At 35.8% G+C, this 19,845-nt stretch overlaps 1 pseudogene; it reads left to right on the top strand.

Moving 5' to 3' along the window:
• Positions 1-18,157: 18,157 nt before the first annotated feature.
• Positions 18,158-19,374, top strand: LOC141500307 (T-complex protein 1 subunit alpha pseudogene; annotated as a pseudogene).
• Positions 19,375-19,845: the final 471 nt, after the last annotated feature.

Raw genomic sequence — 19,845 nt, 5'->3', positions numbered from 1 at the left:
TGTCACTTCTAGCTAAATGCATTCTATCAAATAGTTACAGTTCTTGAGATTTATTAGAGTCTTTCTCTCAAGTAGGGTTATAGCCAGTTTTGTCCCACTAGATAGCAGTCTCATGGATAAGTCATGAGTGCCCATTGCTTCTGGCTACATATATTCTCTCTGTTAGAGTTATGATTCTCAAGAGTTATGAGAATTTTTTTCCCCATGCTAGGATATAACCAGTTTCCACTTATTGGATAGCAGTTTTTTTCTTTATCCAACCCCTCTTTTGTACCTTTCCATGTGCCTCTTGAACCTCCTGTTTGATGTCCACATTTTCTATTTAGCTCTGGTGTTTTCATCAGGAACTTTAGGAATTCTTCCATTTTGTTAAATGTCCATCTTTTCACCTGGAAAAGAAGGCTCAGCTTTTTGGGAAAGTGGATTCTTGGCTGTATTCTAATTTCCCTTGCTCTTTGGAATATCTCCTTCCAGGCCCTTCAATCCCTTAATATTCATGGAGCCAGGTGCTGTGTAATCCTTACTAATTGTTTATTTTTGTTGCTTGCAGGATTTTTCTATTTTATCTACTAGTTCTGCAATTTGGACACAACATTCCTCGGTGTTTTCCTTTTAGGATCTCTTTCTTTAGGGGATTGACACATTCCTTCAATAATTATTTTGCCCTTTGCTTTTATGATATCAGGGCAATTTTCCATCACTATATCCTGTAATATTAAATCCAGTCTTTTTTTCCCTCTTCAATGTTTTCAGCAAGTCCAATAATTCTCAGGTTGCCCCTTCTTGACCTATTCTTGAGGTCAGTGGTTTTGCTGATGAGGTATTTTACATTTCCTTCTATTTTTTTATTTTGTTTAACAGGCTCTTAGTGTCTCATGAAGTCATTAGTTTCCAAAGACTCCATTTTTTGGGGGGAGGTAGGAGTTTTATTCTTTTGCCTTTTGCAACTCATTTTCCAATTGGTCAATTCTACTTTTGAAAGAGCTTTCCATTTTACCAATTGAGGCTTTGAGAGAATTATTTTCTTTTTGCATTTGCTCAATTGAGGATCTGAGAGATTTAGTCTCATTTTTATTTGACCAATTGTATTTGCAATGATTTGTTTTCTTCTTACAAGGTATTAATTGTCTGACCAAATTTTTCCAGTTTATTTTTAAACTCCTTCCTTATTTCTTCAAGGAAATCTTTCTGTGGTGGATCCCAGATTATATTCTCCTCAGAGGTTCTAGGTCTCTCTGAGTTAGGGTTTTTTCCTTCCAAGAATATTTGTATGGATCCACATTTCCACTGACCTTACTTTAATTTGCTAAGACCTTGAGCTGGCAAGGGACTGGTTCATAGAAGGTTGGTGTTGGGATCCCTAGAGGCTTTTCTTACTGAATGCAATTTCTCCTACTGGCCAGTAAGAGGTTCTGGTTACTTTTTCTGGAGTGTCTGTGACCTTGATTGAGGCCTACTTCCTTAGCCTAAAGGGACAGATTGAAGCTGTCAGATTCTTTTGCCTTCAATCAATGGTAGACTCTAGCCTGGGGTGAGATCATCCCTCTCCCTATTGTCACCTGGGCTAATTCTTCTGCCCATACACTTGTGCCTAGGGCAGATATAGTCTGTATTTGTGTTTGTTCTGGGAAGAGGCCTCAGTCACAATGGAGAAGTTGACTCAGATTTCCTCAGACCTGAGGAGCCCGGGGTGGTGTATGCAGCTCTCCTGCACTGGAACTCTCCCCCCAGCCCTGTCAGCATGCTCCAGAAGGTGAGCACCTACACCAATGCCTCTGCTCCCTAATAAATCCAAAGTCCCACAGTCTAGCCCAGCAGTTGTTCAAGCAGGTCTGGCATTCAGGCACTCAGATTCCTGGGGCTCCTGTCACTAATCAGATTGATCCACAGCTGATCCACCCTCTGCACCCAGTCTCACCCATAGTTATGAAAGACAAATCCTGAGGTAGATATTCTTTCTCCTAACTTTTCATTCTGGGTTTTGTGAATAGGATTTCTGTTAAGAGATTTGATTCAGATATCTTATTGTCTGATCTTGTTACCTCTTAGACTTCTCTTCTTCTATTTAAGGATATGATTTCTCTCTCATCACACCCAATTTGGATCAAGGTAAAACATGGAAACAAAGTAAAGACTGACAGAGTGCTTTCCATGGGGGTGTAGGGGTAGGGAAGCAAGAGAGGGGGGGAAATTATAAAACTCAAATAATATCTTTAATAAAAAAATAAATTTTAAAAAAGAGATTTGTTTCATATCATAGATGGGGATAGATCAGGAGACTTTAGATCTGTGTTTCTTCTCTCTGCCATCTTGACCGGAAGAAGTCTAAAGTGATTTTAGAAGTTACTTTACCCAATTATTTATCAGTTTATTTAGCAATCCAAGTGAAAATAATGAATATTTTAAACAAAGAATTAATGGTCTAGATTAATATAAAATGAAAAAAATGTTTAAATGACCCTACCTTAGAAAAAAAAGATACTGAGCAAACTATCAAAGAGCTCAATAAGGAAAATCATTTAGTCCAGATTGATCTACAAGTAAATTATAACAAATATTTAATTAATGATCCCGATAATATATTACCTTTTGGGAGAAAATAGACAAAGTAGTCCTATCAAATTCTTTCTATGACAGATGTGAGGATCCCTAAAACTGAAAGAGCAAAAAACAGAAAGATTATAAAAAATTTTCCAAATTAATAGAAATACAGTTTTTTTAAATGAAATCCTAACAGACAGATTGAAGTACTTTATCACAAAGATCACGTGATACACTTTCACTGAGATTTATACATAGAATACAGGGCTGGTTCAAAGATAGAAAAAATAATTAATTTGCCAAATCAGTAACAAAAATCATCTAAGCTCCTCTAATATAGGCTCCCTTTTCCAACTATTTAGAGAACTGCATCCTATTCATGAGCATTAGAAATCTTTCATCAACTGATAATTTGTTAAACTACAAGACCTAACCATGTTCAAGGGAAAAAAAGTTCAGAACTATTCTAGTCACATGAAAAAATGCTCTAAATCACTATCTTTTAGCAAAATGTAAATTAAAACAATTCTGAGATAGTACCTCACATGTTTCAGACTGCTCAATATTAAAGAAAACTGAAATGACAAATTTTGGAGGAGAAGTGAGAAACTGAGGTCAGAAATGTACAGTTGGTGATCTGAAATTATCTAACCATTTGGGTGAGAAATTTGACCCATATCCATAAGGCTATATAACTCTGCACACCTTTTAGACCACCAAAATTACTACTAGGTTTGTACTGAAAAAAGAAAAAAAAAGGAAAAGCATCTATATATACATAAATATTTTAAACAGTTTTTTATGGTTGTTACAATGAATTGAAAATTGAGGGACTGTGTATCATTTTGGGAATGGTCTAACAATTTGTGGTATGTGATTACAATAAAATGTTATTGTGCTAAAAAAATAAAAAGGATATTTTCTGGAAATCCTAGTAAGTCATAGATTGATAAAAAGTGAATGAGCAAAACCAGAAGAATGTTATTCTTAGCAGCAACATAATTGTATAATGATCAAATGTGAAGGACTTAACTATTCTCAGCAATCTATTATTTAAGAAAATTCTGAGTGATTCATGAAGAAAAAATAATATCTACCTTCAGAGAAAGAATTATTGGAGTCTAAATAGGATTCGTGGGGGCATGGGAGGAGGGAAGCAAGAGTGGGGGGGAATTATAAAACTCAAATAATATCTTTAATAAGACTGACTCTGTCAGTCTTTACTTTGTTTCCATGTTTTACCTTGATCCAAATTGGGTATGATGAGAGAGAAATCATATCCTTTAGATTTGATCAAAAAACAATTTAAAGAGAAAATATTCTTCTTCCTGATGTGGTTTTTGGTTTATTTTCTTTCACAATATGGCTAATAAGAAAAGGTCTTTTGCAGGACTGTGAAACCTAAATTCAATTCCTTGCCTTCTCAATGGGGAGGGGGGAAGTGAGGGAGAAGAGAGAGCATGTAGAACTAAAACTTTAAAATATGTTAAAAATACATGTAATGGAAAAAGATAAAGTTTTTTTTAAAAAATCAAAATCCATTAGAAAAGAAATAGATTAGATTGCAAGATAACAAGTAGGATACTATTGTGGTCACCCCAGACAGAGAAGAATCTGAATTAAAGTCTTTGTGGTCAAAATAGAAAGAAGGAAATAGATATGAGATGTTGTGGACAAAAATCCAAAAGACTTTGGAGGTAAGCAAGAATGAAGAGTAAAGGAGGAACCCAGTAGAACTAGTAGAACTAGAAGAAGATGGAAAGTGTATCTGGGGGCACCTACGTGGGGTAATGGATAGAGCATAGAGTCTGGAGGATGTGAATTTAGGAGGTTTCAAATTGGACCTCAGACACTTAGTAATTGCCTAACTGTGCAAACTGGGACAAGTCACTTAACCCCATTGCCTTGCAAAAGCTTTTGAAAAGTATATCTATCAAAAATTATTAAAGAGGTGGGTGAGTTTATGACAGAGGTTAGTAAACTATTTGTGTCACATACCACTTTGTCAGTCTATTTAATCCTTCAGTCAGTTTAGTACTATTATGATGACAGAGGTGTAGGGTGTGCTCAAGAAAGACTAGTATCTTGGTGTGAGAACTTCCAAGTCATCTTCAGGGTTTCTTTCCACCTTTGATGTATTACTGAACCATCTAACTCTCACCTGTGATTCCAAAATACTGTAGCATGTTTCACAGCCACACCATGGTAAACCCTTTTGGCAGGTGGGCTAAACCAGCTTGAAGATAACTGAGGGAGTCTCAAACTCATCAGTGAGTAGTGGGCAGTGTTCATCCCAAGTATCTGACATCTTCCATTGGTGGAATGGGTGGAGAATAATTCATTCCAAGGGCCATGAAGCTAGCTGAAGCAGGTTCTGTGGAGCACTTAGAGTTTGGTTAGATTTTGCATACACCTAGGTCATCCACTGCATCTAGACTCATTGCCAGTTGTCTTTACTCTGTCTTGCTATGCTGGATCATGATAACTTTGAAAGAGAGGGTGAGGCAGTTGATTTCATGCAACTCTCACTTAAATCCATTTACACATGCAATAAAACACATCACTCATAATCATTCCTCAAAATTCTGGGACCTGAGACAAATGACAAAGTAGAGGGTGCAGATACACTGGAAGATGTAGTCACAACCCTGCACAAAGGTGGCCTAGGACCATGTGGTCCTTTCTACACTGAAAACAGCACTGGGATTTGATAGCTGGGTGACTGAGCAGTCCTTTTAAGGATCACACTGCTCACCTCCTGATGTGAGGAAGGGGTTAGAAAAGGTGCCCTAAAATAGTCTGCTTACCCAATCCTGACCTGATTACCAGGGCAAGTGAGGAATCCTATAGTTTGGTAAAGAGAAAAAAATCTCCAAAAATGTCTTCAAAGAAGATTTCACTCATCATCTGAGCGTGGAACTTGAGCACACTCATAGATAACACAAGAGCCAATAGACCTGAAAGATGAATGGTTCTTGTTACTAGAGAACTCAGCAGGTATAGTATCCAAAAAAAGCAGCCCTGAGTGAAACAAGGATTACAAATGAAGACTAGCTTACAGAAGTCAGAGCTTGCTACATTGTTTCTAGAGTGCTCATAGTAAAAGGGAATGCCCTGAAATTGAGGTAGGTTTTGCAACTGAAACAAATCTAATCAACATTCTTGAATGCCTACCAAAAGGAGTGAATGGCAGACTCATGAGAATGAAATTTCCACTTCTAGGAAAATACCATGCCACTATCATCAGTGTTTATGCTCCCTCCATGATATACACCAATGAAGTTAAAGAAAAAATTTATGAATACCTGAAGACCATTGCCCTAATTGTACCAAAAGAGGACAAGTTTATAATTCTGGGTGACTGTAATATTAGAGTAGACTCAGATGGTCAGACATGGCAGGGAATCCTTGGGAGGAATGGAGTAGGAAGCAGCAGCAGCAATGATCACTTTCTACTGAAGACTTCTACATCACATGACCTTCTCATCACAAACACTGTCTTCCATTAACCTAAACACAATAAAACTTTCTTTATGTGCTCTCATAGCAAAAAAAATAGTATCAGACTATGTGGTTATAAGAAGAAGGAACAGTCAGTATGTGAGAACGACAAAGGAAATGTGTGGTGCAGAGGGCTAGACTGATCACAGACTCATCTTCTCTATGCTAAATATTTATATTCAACCAAAACAGCTTCCCCAAGGCAAAATGAATACTAGAATAATTAATGTCAAGAGATTAAAGTGTCTCTCTGAACAGGAACAGTTTGTTGCTATCTTGGAGGAAAAACTGAGCCAACCCACATTTGGCAAGAGTGGAGCAGAAAAGGAATGGACAGCTTTCAGAGATCAGAGAACTTTATTTGCTCACCTAGGCCAGAACACTCACAAACACCAAGACTAGTTTGATAAAAATGATGGGGAAATACAGAAGTTGCTAAATGAAAAATGAGAACTACACTGGTTTACCAGCAGGATAGTTTATTCATTTCTAAGAAGGCAACATTTAATTCTATTAAAAGTAAAGTCCAAGTGAAGGTTAGAAGAGATGCAGGATGCTCAACTCAGTAAGAAGCCAGAAGAAATTCAATTATATGCAGATGGTAACAAACTAAAATACTTTTATAATGTCCTGAAAGCTATTTATGGACCAAAGACATATTATGCACCCCAAATACTTAGTACTGATGGATTCACATTGATTATTGATAGGGACCTGAACCTAGAGAGATGGACTAAACACTTACACAGTTTTCTTAACAGACCATCATCAATCAGTGCAGAAGCCACTGACAATTTACCTCAAATCAAAGTCAGTCAGTCCCTAGTTGAAATTCCAACTGAAGAGGAGGTTGTGAATGTGATTAGCCTCCTTTCAAGAGGCAAAGTACCTGGTGCTGGTTCTATTCTAATTGAGATCTAAAAGGTGTGTGTGTGTGTGGGGGGGTGTCCATCCAAAGGCTGACTGAAAATTTTGAAGTTATAATACATGCAGAGTTTATTTACCAAGAATTCAAAGATGCCAATATCTCCTATCTTACTAAAGGTAAAGGGAATAGATTGTCCTGTGGCAATCACAGGGATATTTCTCTTTTAGTCATTGTTCATAAGATTCTTACCAGAGTCCTTCTCAATAGGCTGATTCTTCACCTAGAAGTTGGTTACATTCCTGAGAGCCAGTGTGACTTCAGAAAGAGTAGGAGAACAGTTGATATGGTGTTTACTACCTGACAACTCCACAAAAATTGCCAGGATTAGAATAGACATATGTATAGCACATTTGTGGATCTGATCAAGGTCTTTGCTGACATTATTCTGGAGGGTTTAAGAAAAATTATGTCAAAATTTGGTGGCTGAGAGAAGTTCATCAGTATTGTGCATCAATTTCATGACAGCATGCATGTTTGGCTTCTGGATAGTGGACAATTCTTACAAGATGTCCCAGTCCTTAATGGAGTTAAACAAGGATATGTTTTTGCTTCCATAATTTTAATATGGCATCTTCAGTCATATTATTAAATGACTTCAATGAGGATGAACATGACTTCAAGGTCAGCCATCACACTGATGACAAATTATTTAACTTGAAGAGGCTACAATCCAAGACCAAAGTGGAGGGAGTGTTGGTGTATGATCATGTGTTTGCTGATAATTGTACACTCAATACAGACTCTGAAACTTAGATGCAACAAAGTATGGAATGATTCTCTGTTGTTTGTGTTCATTTTGGTCTAATAATTAAGACCAAGAAATCACAGGTGCTCTATTGGTCAGCACCACACCATTGTTTATGTGGAACCATTGATTACAGAAAATGGAGAAGTTTTGAGTACTGTGGACAAGTTCACTTACCTTGGCAGTGTGCTTTCCAAGGAGGTACACATCAACAATGAGGATGATACTCACATTGCCAGGACAAACTGTAGCTAGCCTTTGGGAGGCTCCAAAAATGTATGGGAGAGAAGAGGTATTAGACTAACTACCAAATTGAAGGTCTACAAAGCCATTGAGCTGACCTCATTGCTATATACCTGTGAAATCTGGACATTCTACTAGTGTCATGTCAGGAAACTGAGTTGCTTCAATTTAAATTATCTTAGGAAGATTCTGAAGATCACCTAGAATGAGAAGATACCAGACACTGAGGTCCTTTCTTTAAGCAAATTGCCTAGCATACTTCAAAGAATGCAACCACGATGGACTGGACACAATGTTAGAATTCCGAACTTAATCTTGCCAAAAAACAAAAGCAAAATCTATTTTATGCAGAACTCACACAGGGCAGGCATTCACAAGGGTTTCAGAAGAAGTGATGCCAAGACACCCTAAAGGTATCATTGTACAACTTTAGAATTGATTGAACCACTTAGGAGACACTGGCATAGGACCATCCAGTACAGTGTGCCTTCATCAATGAGGGTACTGCACTCTATGAGGGAGGCAGAATTGAAGCAGTTCAAAGGAAACATGGCATAAATAACTTTAGAGTAAACAAGTGTTCACATGGACTATTTGTGTCTAAACTGTGGTAGAGCTTTCTGAGCTCGTGTTAGTCTGATCACTCACAGTCTGATAATTTTCTCAAACATGATGATGAAATTTATTCTTCTTCAATAATGGAGGACAAGAATCAATCAAATAACAAAACAACCATTATGGTGACAAACATATTAAAATATGGTAAAACTAAATTGTCTCTTGATGATTTAATCATCAGTAAAATACTTTTATGCTGATAATCTTTTGACATCAGGATTAAGCTAATCCATCACTCTATTATCTATGCCAGTCAGCTCTGCAACCATATTCCCCCTACAAGTCAAATACTGGTTTCCTGGATGTTCCCTAGGAATTACACTACTGGATAATTTTTCAGTATAATTTATGAGGATGGATCATGAATCCTACTTCTCTAGGAAACATAGACTTCACTTTTGAGACCATTATTATTGAGGATATTATCATTGTCATATATCTAACTCATCATAGACCCCAAAATTTAAATACTTTCTTTGATTTTAAAATGATTTTCATTGTAGTTATTTTCACAGTCTTTATATCTAACCCATTATTTGTGAGCTCATAAATGGTTACTTCAATTAATTTATGACCACATTGCTGATGGTTTTTTATTCCATTACAAGATAGATCACTTTCATTATGTATCTTCATATTCTGTGCAACTTTTGTATTGACATATTGTAAGCCATCCATGGAGCCAGTTTTCTGACAGAGTAGATAACATTCTAGAAATGGAGTCAGGAAAGAATGAGTTCAAATCTGACATCAGACACTCAATAATTGTGAGACCCTTTGAAAATCATTTAGCCTCTGATTATGATAATCCACCAGAAAAAAATAAGGCAAACCAATTCAATATCTTTGCCAAGGAAACTCGATATAGATCATGAAGAGGCAGACATAATTTAACAAATGAACAACAACAAACACTCATTTCAAAGCCTGTTCTACATTCAGTGAATCATCTCTTTATCCTTTTTAAGACAGTGAGTTTAATTTTAGTATCATGTCTATCTATAAATTATCTTACTATATATTTCACCAAATGATTTTTCTCTCTTAGTGGTCACATTTATGTATCTTTGTTGTCATTTCTGTATCTATTTAGATTTAGCTTTGAATACCTTCAATGATTCTGGTAATCATATTGGACAAAGATTATGTAAATAGCTAAAATTAAGAATTCTATTACCTTTAAAGTTTTACTTAGGTTCCATAACAAAGTTTGAAAGATGAGAATAAAATTACCTCTATTGAAAAAATAAGGGGAAATACTAGACATCCAAGTGAGAATTTCTTTTGTTGGTATAGTGATTTATTTCTCAGAATCTCTTAAGCATGTAGATAGGTCAGAGCAGTTCATAGAAGTTTAAAAAGAAAGAAAGAAAGAAAAAGCAGCTTTTTATATTATGGCTACATTTTGGCCAAAAGCTCAGTGTTCTTGAAAGTTACAAAATGAACCAATCCTGGAAATCAACGCAAGGTATACATACAGAAGGATGTTTGCAACCCTTTTTTGTTAAATGTTCAGAATACATTAGTAAGAGTGGCACTAAGACTTAAAGGATTTCCAGGAATATTATAGCCATATATTGTAAAGGAGAAAATATTTCAAGCAGCCAGAAAGAAGCAATTCAATTTTCAAGAAACTACAATCAGAATAAAACAAGATTGAACAGTTTATACCTTAAAGGATTGGAAGGTCTAAACTATATTCTAAAAGGCAAAGGAACCAGTACTACAAGAAAGAATTGCATCTCCAGTCAAACAGAACATAAAGTTTCAGAGGTAAAATGAATATTCAATGAAATAGAGCACTTGCAACCATTTTTCAAAGATTTTGTTTATTCTAAGATTTTCCCCAATCTTCCTTCCCTCCCCCATCCCCCCACAGAAGATAGTCAGTTAGTCTTTACATTTTTTCATGGTATACATTGATCTAAGTTGAATGTGATGAGAGAGAAATCATATCCTTAAGGAAGAAAACTAAAGTATAAGAAATAGCAAAATTACATAACACGATAATGGTTCTTTCTCTAAATTAAAAGTCTTTGTTTAAAATCCACAATTCTTTCTCTGAATACAGATGGTATCCTCCATCACAGACAACCCAAAATTATCCCTGATTGTTGCACGGATGGAATGAACAAGTCCATCAAGGATGATCATCAACCCCATGCTGACCTTAATGTGTAAAATGTTAGTTACTCTGGTTCTGTTCATCTGGATCAGCAACAGTACATGCAAATCATTTCATACTTCCTTGAATTCCCGTCCCTCTTAATTTCCAATAGAACAATAATGTTCCATGATATACATATTGTACAGTTTGTTAAGCTATTCCTCAGTTGAAAGACATTCACTTAATTTCTAATTCTTGGCCACCACAAACAGGGCTGCTATGAATACTTTTTTGCATGTGATGTTTTTAGCCTTTTTTCATAATCTGTTCAATGTATAGACCCAGTATCAACATTGCTTGTTCAAAGGGTATGCACATTTTTGTTGCCCTTCAGATATAATTCCAAATTACTTTCTAAAATGGTTGAATGAGTTCCCAACTCCACCAACAATGTATTGGCATCCCAGATTTCCCACATTATTTCCAACATTGATCATTGTCCTTTCTGGTCATATTGACCAGTCTTTGTGTGAGGTGGTACCTCAGAGAAGCTTTATTTTGCATTTCTCTAGTAAATAATGATTTAGAGCAACTTTTCATATGACTATGGATTGCTTTGATGTCCTCATCTGTAAATTCCCTTTGCATATTCTTTGACCATTTTACAATTGGAGAATAGCTATTTTTGTTGTGAAAATTTGACTCTGTATATTTTAGAAATGAGTACTTTGTCAGAAATGCTAGATATAAAAATAGTTTCTCAATTTACTATATTTCTTTTGATCTTGGTTGGAGTGGTTTTGTCTGCACAACAGCTTTTTAATTTAATGTAATCAAAATTTACTAGTTTGTTTTGAATGATGGTCTCCATCTCTTCCTTGGTCATAAACTGCTTCCCTTTCCATAGATCTGACATTTAAACTTCTACTTGATTTTCTAGTTTGCTCTTAATATTGCTTTTTATGTCTAAATTCTATATGCATTTTGATCTTATCTTGGTATAGGGTGTGAGTTGGAGGTCTAATCTAAGTTTCTTCCATACTAACTTCCAATTTTCCCAACAACTTTTACTAAAAAGAGGGAGTTTTTATCCCAGTAGCTGGAGTCTTTGGGTTTGTCAAACAGCAGATTACTAGAATCATTTCCTACTATTGTACCTAGTCAAGTCCACTCATTCACCACTCTATTTCTTAGCCAATGCTACACAGTTTTAATGACTGATGCTTTATAATAAAATTTTAGATTTGGTAAGGGTAAGCCACCTTCTTTTACACTTTTTTTCATTGAATCCCTGGAAATTATTCACTTTTCATTCCTCCATATGAATTTAATTAGAACTTTTTTCTAGCTCAACAAAGTAATTTTTTGGAATTTTTATTGGGGGGGGCACTAAACATGTAGTTTCATTTTGGTAGAATTGTCATTTTTATTATATTAGTTTGACCTAACCATGAGTACTTGATATTTTCCCAGTTATTTAAATCTGTTTTTATTTGTGTGAAAAATGTTTTGTAATTGTTTTCAAAAAGTTTTTGAGTCTGCCTTGGCAGATAGACTCCCAAGTATTTTATATTGCCTGAGGTTACTTTGAATGTGATTTCTCTTTCTAGCTCTTTTTTGCTGTATCTTGCTAATCATATACAGAAATACTGAGGATTTGTGAGGGCTTATTTTATATCCTGGGACTTTACTAAAGTTCCTGTTTATGTCTAGTAGCTTTTAGTTGATTTTTTGGGATTCTCTAGGTATGGCATCATGTCATCTAAAAAGAGTGAAAGTTTTGTCTTTTCCTTCCAAATACTAATTCCTTCAATTTCTTTTTCTTCTCTCATCACTGAACCTTACGTTTCTAATACAATATTGAATAGTAGTGGTGATAATGGGCATCCTTGTTTCACCCCTGATCTTATTGAGAATGCCGCTAGCCTAGCCTATCCCTGTTGCATATAATGCTTGTTGATGGATTAAGAATGATAGTACTTATTATTCTAAGGAAGAATCCATTTATTCCTACACACTCTCTCATGTTTTTAATAGGAATGAGTACTGTATTTTCTCAAAAGCTTTTTCAGTGTCTATTGATATAAACATATGATTTCTGATAGGTTTATTATTGACATAATTAATTATACTTACAGTTTTCCTAATATTGCAACAACCCTGAATTCCTGGAATAAATCCTACTTGATCATAATGCATTATCCTAGAGATAACTTGCATTCATATTGATAAGATTTTATTTAAGATTTTTGCATCTATATTAATCAGGAAAATAGGTTTATAATTTTGTTTCCATGTATTAACTCTTCCTGGTTCAGGTATCAGCACCATATTGGTGTCACAGAAGGAGCTAGTTCCATTTTCACCTATTTTTCAAAAGAGTTTATATAGAATTAGAACCAATTGCTCCTTAAAAGTTTGATACAATTCAGTGGTGAATCCATCAGGTCCTGGAGATTTTTACTTTGGGAGTTCAATAATGGCTTGTTGAATTTCTTTTTCTGTGAACAGCTTAATAAGGTAATTAATTTCCTCTTCATTTAATCTGGGAAACTTATGTTTTTGTAAACATTTGTCCATTTCAATTACATTGTCAAATTTATTGGCATACTTGGGCAAAATAATTCCAAATTATTAACTTAATTTCCTCCTCATTGGTTCTGATTTCATTTATGATACCAGCAATTTGGTTTTCTTCTTTCTTTTTTTAATCAAATTGACCAGACTTTTAAAAATTTTATTGTTTTTTAATCATGAAACCAACTCTTGGTTTTATATACAAATTCAATAGTTTTCTTGCTTTGGATTTTATTGATTTCCCCTTTAATTTTTAGAATTTCTAATTCAGTATTTAATTGGGGGGGGCCTTAATTTGTTCTTTCTCTAAAATTTTTAGTGGCATATTTAATTCATTGATTTCCTCTTTTTCTAATTTATTCATGTAAACATTTACAGATATAATATAATCCCCTGACAGTTACCTTGAGGGTATCACATAGGTTTTGGTATGTTTTTTCATTGTCATTATCTAGGAAGGAATATTTAATTTTTCTGTAATTTATTGCTTGATCCACTCATTCTTTAAAATGATGTTATTTAGTTTCCAATTAATTCTGCATCTATATCTCCCAGCCCCAATATCTCCTATGAATTTTATTGCATTATGATCTGAGAAAGATGTATTCTCTATTTTTGCCTTTCTGCAATTGGTCATTAGGTTTTTATGACATAATTCATGTTCAATTTTTGTGTAATGCCATGTAATGCAGAAAAGAAAGTATATTCCTTTCTATCCCCATTCAATTTCCTCCATGAGTCTATCATATCTGTTTTTGAACAATCTATTTACATCCTTAACCTCCTTCTTCTTTATTATATGATTAGATTTATCTAAATCTGAGAGTTTGAGGTTGAGTTCTCCCACTAGTAGAGTTTTGCAGTCTATGTCTTCCAGTAGCTCTTTCTACATGTCCTCTAAGAATTTGAAGGTCACAACACTGGATGCATGCATATTTGGTATTTAAATTACTTTACTGTCTATGGTACCTTTGTGAAGGATCTAGTTTCCTTCTTTATCTCTTAACATTCTCTGTTTTCTTCAGCTTCTTTCTTCTGAGATAAGTATTGCTACCCCTGGTTTTTTTCACTTCAGCTGAAGTAAAATATATTTTGCTCCAACCTTTTCCCTTTACTCTGTATGTATCTCTCTGCTTCAAATTAATTTCCTGTAAGCAGCATATTGTAGGATTCTGTTTTTTAATCCACTCTGCTATCCACCTAAGTTTTAAGAGAGAGTTCATCCCATTCAGTTTCAAAGTTATACTTATTAACTCTTTATTGCCCTCCATACTATCTCCCTCTGTTTATAATTTTCTGCTTTTCACACTCTATGCATATTGCCCAGTTTTTTCCTGAATCCTGCCACCTTCAGTGTGTTTGCCCACCTATATCAACTCTCCCTCCCCTTTCTTTCCCCTTTTCCCTTTTGCTCTCCCTCCTTCCCTTCCTTCTGTTAGTTCCCCCTTTTCTCCCCCTTCACAGCTCTCCCTCTCCTTTTCCCCTTTTAATCTTACCTTGAAAGGTAAGATTAGTTTCTTAACTTAATTGAGTCTGTATAATTTAACTTTAAGGAAAGTCTGATGAGAAGATTCATGTGGTCCTAACCTCCCCCTTTCTACCCCTCTATTGCAATAGGTTATTTTTACCTCTTAATGTAATGTGATTTACCCCTAACCAAGCTCCTGCATCCTCCCATCTTGTTACTGTTTCCCTTTTTAAGGTGGTAATGTTTTTAAATCATTCTGAGTCAAAGAAATATTATAAGTGTCCATCACTTCTGGCTAAGCATATTCTCTCTAATAAAGTTACAGTTCTCAAGAATTATGAGAATCTTTCTCCCATGTGGGGATACAGGCAGTTTCATCTTTTCTTTATACATCCCCCACCTTTTTTTTAACCCATTCATGTGTCTCTTGAACTTTCTGCTTGATATATAAATTTTCTATTTAGCTTTGGTCTCTTCATCAGGAAATGTTGGATGTCTACCACTTCATTAAATGTCTATCTTTTCCCCTGGGAAAGAAGTCTCAACTTTGTCAGATAGTGGATTCTTGGCTGCATCCCAAGCTCCCTTGATCTTCAGAGTATCCTATTCCAGGTCCTTCAATCCTTTAAGGTTGATGCAGCTAGGTCCTGTATAATCCTTACCATGACTCTTTGGTTTTTAAATTGTTTCTTTCTGACTGCTTGCAGCATTTCTCTTTTATCTGATAGTTCTGGAATTTGGCCACAAGATTCCTTGGTGTTTTCAATTTAGGAGCTCTTTCTCTTTCAGGGGCAATTGATGTATTCTTTTGATAACGATTTTGTCCTCTGGTTTCATAATATCAGGGCAGTTTTCCATCATGAACTTCTGTAAAGTCCATGCTTTTTTCTCTTCAGCGTTTTTAGGAAGTTCTATAACACTCAGGTTGTCCCTTCTCAAATTGTTTTCAAGGTTGGTGGTTTGCTGATGAGATATTTTACATTTTCTTCCATTTCTGGGATCTTTTGCTTTGTTTAACAGAATCTTGTTGTCACATGAAGTCACTTTTTTCCACCGATTCCATTCTTTTTTTTTTTCATTTTTTGGAGAAGAATTTTCTTTATTTACCTTATGCAACTCTTTTTCCAGTTGGTCACTTCTGATTTTGAAAGAGTTCTTCATTTGCCAAAATGTAAATTTGAGAGAATTATTTTCTTTTATGCATTTGCCCAATTGGAGATCTGAGAGAATTTTTCTCATTTTTTTTGTCCAATTGAATTTTCCAAAGTTTTGTTTTTCTTGTTGTGAGATGTTAATTCTTTTGAGTTTCTTTTCCCCAATTTTAAAATTGATTTTATTTACTTTTTTTTTAATTTAAGGTAATGGAATTAATTGACTTGCCCAAGGTCACACTGCTAGGCAGTTATTAAGTATCTGAGGCCAGATTTGAACTCTAGTACTCCTGACTCCATGGGCAGCTCTTTATCCACTGTGTCAGCTAGCTGCCCCTCCAACTGATTTTTAATCTCCTTCCTGATTTCTTTAAGGAAGTTTTTCTAGGCAGGAGATCAATTCATATTCTCCTCAGAAGTACTAGATCTTTCTGGGTTAGAATCTAGTTCTTCTAAGTATTTCTCCATGGGCTCCTTTTTTGCTGACTTTTCTTCATTTTTCTAGGACCTTTTTTTTTGGAGGGGGTGGCTCTCAGAGGTTTGCATTTGAAAATCCCAGAGGCTTTGTTCAATTGATTTAGTAATTCCATGGGCCTGCCAGTAATGGGTGCTGATTGCTTTCTCTTGAGTGATTGAATCCCTCTCCCAATCCTGGAGGGAGTGAGGATGGAAGAAGGAAGGGCAGCAAGGGTCTGAGTTGACCTTGAAAAATAGAATGGAAGCCAATCACTCTTTCAGCTGAGTGAGAGCCTTAGTCCACACCTGTGCCTAAGGGGATGGGGGTGGGGCTGGGGTGGCTATCCTTTGTTCCTGGAAGAATGCTCCAAAAGTATGAAGGTCAGGTCCAGCAAGGAGCTGGATCACTTCCAGGTATGCATACCTCCTCTCTCCCTGGCCAAGGACTCCTTGGCTAAAGGAGTTTCTAGACTCCAGTGGGGTCTCTGTGGTGAATGCCGCTTACCAAAGACTCTGTGGCTTACTCCCCCACCAGCTGCTATCCCTTTACTTACCTTCTGGTCTCCTCTTCTGTTTCACCCAAGGTCCCCTGAGAAAGACCTTGTTGATAGGTTTCTTCTCCTAGCTTCTTTTACTGTGTTTTGTTAATTGACTTTCTGTTATGAGGTTTCTTTCAAATTATTTTTGAGGGAACACAGGGAGTACTTAACATAGAGATTGTCTTCTCTCCACCATCTTGGCTGAAAGTCCCATTCAACTATTCTTGATGAAAAACCATAGCTGAATAGGAATTTTGACTTTGAAATGCTAGGTCAAAAAAAAAATTGAAACAAAATTAATCAGGAAAGAGAAATCATAAGGGACTTAATAAGGTTAAACTATTTGCATTTCTACATGGGATGATGATGTTTGCAACTTGTCTGAATTTTTTCATTATTAGGTCAGTAGGCAGCAGTATTTATAGACAGAAGTCACAGGTGGGAGTTGAATAGGAAGGGAAGGTATTAAAAATCAAATAAGACCTGAGAGGAATGTACTAACAGAAAGAAAAATGGCAAACTTAGAATGACAAAAATTATCTTACCTAAAAGTGGCAGGAAAAAAATTACAGGAAAGGAGAAGAAGGGGAAGATAAGGGGGTGTTAGTGAACTTTACTCTCATCAGAACTAACTCAAAGAGGGAATAATACACACACCCATTTGGGTATCTAAATCTACATTACAGAATGTATATTACAGCAAAAATAGGATGAAAAGGGGATAAAATAAAGGTAATTGCTGGAAAGAAGGAAAAATTGGGGGAGGGAGTACTATGAAACAAAACAATCACATGTTTAAATGGGATGCCCTCCACTCTGTTGCCGCTTCTGCTTGGCTGGTGGGGAACAGGCCACCGGTGAGTCTATCCACTCCCAGAACATTATGGCTGCAGCTTCCATTACCAATATTGCAAAAAAGTTCTCTTGGTCCAGTTGGCTTGGATAAGATGTTGGTGGATGAAAATGGAGATGTAACTATTACTAATGATGGGGCAACGATTCTGAAATTACTAGAGGTAGAGCATCCCACAGAGAAAGTGCTCTGTGAATTGGCTGATCTGGAAGAAAAAGAAGTTGGAGATGGGACCATATCTGTAGTTATTATTGCAGCAGAACTTCTGAAAAGTGCAGATGAATTAGTCAAGCAGAAAATTCACCCCACATCAATTATTGGTGCCTATTGACTTGCTTGCAAGGAAGCAGTGCGATACATCAATGAAACCCTCATCATTAACACAGATGAACTTGGAAAAAATTGTCTCATCAATGCTGCAAAAACATCCATGTGTTCTAAGATCACTGGAATTGATGGTGACTTCTTGGCTAATATGGTGGTAGATGTAGTAATTGTAGTTAAATATACAAATGTGAAAAGCCAAGCTCGGGTTCCTATAAATTCTATTAACGTTTTGAAGGCCCATGGGTGAAGTCAGAAGGAGAGTATGCTTATAAATCATTGTGCATTGATTTGTGTAGTGGCATCACAGGGTATGCCCAAAAGAATAGTTAATGCAAAAATTGCTTGTTTGGACTTTAGCTTACAGAAAACAACAATGAAACTTGGTGTACAAGTGGTCATTACTGACCCAGAAAAACTGGATCAGATTAGAAAGAGAGAATCAGATATTATGAAGGAGAGAATTCAAAAAATACTGGCCACTGGTGCCAATGTTATTCTAACTACTGGTGGAATTGATGATATGTGTCTAAAGTACTTTGTTGAATTTTCAACAATAGCAGTGTGAAGAGTCTTAAAAAGGGACCTTAAGTGAATTGGTAAAGCATCTTGAGCAACCATTCTGTCAAGCCTGGCTAATCTGGATGGTGAAGAGAGTTTTGAAGCTCCAATGTTGGGACAAGCCAAAGAGGTAGTACAAGAGAGCATTTGTGATGATGAGTTAATATTAATCAAAAACACTAAAGGTTGGACATCTGCCTCTGTTATCTTATGTGTAGCAATTTACTTCATGTGTGATGAGATTTAGCGTTCTTTACAGGATGCTCTTTGTGAGGTTAAGAGAGTCCTGGAGTCAAAATCTGTAGTGCCAAGTGGTGGTGCTGTAGAGGCAGCACTGTCCATTTATCTGGAGAACTATGAAAACAGTATGGGATCACAGGAACAAGTTGCTATTGCAGAATTTGCCAGATCTCTTCTCATTATCACCAACACATTGGCAGTTAATGCTGCCCAAGACTCTACAGATTTGGTTGCCAAGTAAAGAGCTTTTCATAATGAGGCTCAATTTACCCCAGAACATAAAAACCTAAAATGGATTGGTCTTGACTTAGTTAATGGCAAACTCGTGACAACAGGCAGAGTAGTGTATTTGAACCTACCATGGTTAAAGTTAAGAGCTTGAAATTTGCCACAGAAGCTGCAATTACCATTCTTTGAATTGATGATCTCATCAAATTACACCCAGAAAATAAAGATGATAAAACAGGAGGAGGAGGTGAAAGTTATGAAGATGCAGTTCACTCTGGGTCTATTGAAGACTGATCTGATTTTCTTTATAACAATGTTACTGATTAGTTTCGTCCTTCTGTACCATTGCCTTGCACTTAGTGTACAGACGTTAAAAAATACAACAATGTTGAGTTTTTGTAAGGGAGATGAAAGAAAATAAAATCTCTCTCCTCTGCAATAAATAAATAGATAGATAGATAGATAGATAGATAGATAGATAGATAGATAGATAGATAAAATCACTGGGATGCCCATCAATTGCAGAAGGCCAGGGCAAAAGGAAAGAGAGAAAAGAATCAAAAAGGAATGATAAGAAGGAGAGCAATATAGTTAGCCAAAGTAATTATCAAAATTAAGGAAGTAAGTTTCTCTAAAAAAGAACTCATTTTTCAAACATTTAGAGAACTGAGTCCATTTTATAAGAATAAAAATCATTCCCCAATCAATAAATGATCAAATGATATGAAGTTTTCAGATGCAGTAATCAAAGCAATCTATAGCCAT

This window comes from Macrotis lagotis, chromosome X (assembly GCF_037893015.1).
Source record: "Macrotis lagotis isolate mMagLag1 chromosome X, bilby.v1.9.chrom.fasta, whole genome shotgun sequence".
NCBI lineage: Eukaryota > Metazoa > Chordata > Mammalia > Peramelemorphia > Peramelidae > Macrotis > Macrotis lagotis.
Note: the sequence above shows the minus strand (reverse complement) of the source record. Positions and strands in the feature narration are given on the sequence as shown.